This window comes from Rhinolophus sinicus, linkage group LG12 (assembly GCF_036562045.2).
Source record: "Rhinolophus sinicus isolate RSC01 linkage group LG12, ASM3656204v1, whole genome shotgun sequence".
NCBI classification, from domain to species: Eukaryota; Metazoa; Chordata; class Mammalia; order Chiroptera; family Rhinolophidae; genus Rhinolophus; species Rhinolophus sinicus.
Genome location: NC_133761.1, coordinates 31,188,753 through 31,190,782, shown reverse-complemented (window position 1 = coordinate 31,190,782; position 2,030 = coordinate 31,188,753). Strand labels below are relative to the sequence as shown.

At 40.1% G+C, this 2,030-nt stretch overlaps 1 pseudogene; it reads right to left on the bottom strand.

Annotated features, from left to right (window-relative positions):
* Nucleotides 1-856: 856 nt before the first annotated feature.
* On the bottom strand, nt 857-1,729 carry LOC109461412 (replication protein A 32 kDa subunit; annotated as a pseudogene).
* Nucleotides 1,730-2,030: the final 301 nt, after the last annotated feature.

Below are 2,030 nucleotides of genomic sequence, written 5' to 3'. Positions count from 1 at the left end.
CTTCATTTCCTTTTTCTTGCCTGATTATACTGTCTAGTATCTCTAGTACAAAATAAAGAGAAGTGGCAAGCGTAAACATTCTTGTCTTGGTTCCAATCTTAGAGGGAAAGCTTTTAATCTTTCACCAGTAAGTAAAATGTAAGCTGTAGGTGTTTTGTAGGTGCTCTTTATTAGTTTGAGGAAGTTTCCTTTTACTCCTAAGATGTTGAGAGTTCTTATTAGAATATGTACTGGATTTCATCAAGTGCTTCTTAGTCTATTGAAATAGTCATATGGTTTTGTCCTTTACTAGTACAATGTATTACACTAAATCATTTTTGGACTTTATTTATTTTTGCAATAATGTAACTGTTTTATTAAATATATGGATGTATTTATATTGTGCAAAACACTGTAACATTTCTTCCTCTCCTTGGCCTGAGGCCACCACTCTAGAACCTCATGTTTATAAAAACACTTTGGGCAGCAGTCATAACATGATGAAGGAAAGTGCAATTCTGAAAGTAATACTACATAATTAAAATAGGGAACAAAAACAGGCAGAGGTTAGTAGGTTTCTTGGCTAGCTCTCTGCTCATAGGCCCTGCTCCTATTCTTCTCTCAACAGGAAACATTTTAGGAATAGAGAGACTCCAAGTATTATTTTAAGTAATACCACCCACCTCTCTTGGTAGCATCCCTCTTCTATGTCTATCTATTCTGATGTTATAACTAGCTAATTTGTAGCTTCTTTAAGAAATCCACTCTGGCTTACATCCTGTCAGTTGCCTAGATCCCTTTGAGCTTCAAAGAAACAGAAGAGCAGTATGTTACAAAAGGATGTCAATTGAGACTTTTTATAGATGAAGCCTACTTTCTAGAAGTCGATTGGCCAAACGTGCACAGCTGGAGACAACAGACTGTGAAAATAGGTCCAACCGGAACATATTTCTGTGGATTTAAAATGATCATCATCCACTGTGGAATAAATGTGTCCCTGTTGCTTAGAAAATCCACAGCTTGCTTGACTGACACTACAGTCGTGTGCTGGAGCTGATTCTTGAGTTGGTGAAAGCTCAATCTTTCAGGTCTTGGGCAAGCCTTAATTAAATTCAGCACCTGGTTTTGCACCTCAGTGAGGCCATTACTGGCATGAAGCTATTCCCACCAAATCTCCCTGCTTTATCCATCCCTAGCTTGCTGATAGGTGCACTCCCTGCTGAATGCTGGCTGTTAGCTTTGCTCGGTATCATGTGTGCATTCACTACTCTCTGAATATGTGCACTGAACTCATTCATATCCTCCAGAGGCATGATCATCAAAGCCACCAGGTATTTTTGTTCTGAAAAGATCTCAGATGGCCAGCTACTTTCACATACGTTTCTGGAGGAACCACAGTGTTTTCACCACTGGCGTCATCTGTGTCAACCCATTGGGGAACATCCATGGATGCAGCTATTATGTCACCTATTTTGTAAACAATGTTGCTTGGAGTCTTACTTGCATGTCTGATTATCCCCACCTTAGTGACCTGTAAAATCTCAACATTCCCAATTCTGAACACTTCATCAAGCAGACTGGCAGAAAGCAGCTACAATATGATACAGGATACAATGTGATAGGCTCGGGTTCTTGATTTCTTGTCAGCCTGAGAAGGTGCCAATGATTCAAAGCCCCCAGGGAACTGTGTGTAGCCACTGGTTCCCCAAAAGGTGGAGCTGCCATAGCTTTCAAATCCACTATTCCACATCTTGGCCATGATTCCCTCAGGAAAGAGGCCCAAAGGGTTCCAGTCTGCTGGGTACGCCAGGCACCTCAGCCGTTTTTGGACTTTAAATGAACCTTGCAGGCAATTTGCTTTTGTGATTTTTGGATGTGTAGTTTAGTGTTTTCCATTAATTTGGGGTTTTGGCCAATATTTCTTACTTTTGTTTACTGCACCTTTTACACCCTTCTTTCTGTGTCTACTTTTATGCATATGTGCTGGATGGTGTTCCACATTTCCCCGAGGCTTTATTTATTTACTATCATTCCTTTTTTTTCTGTTCTCT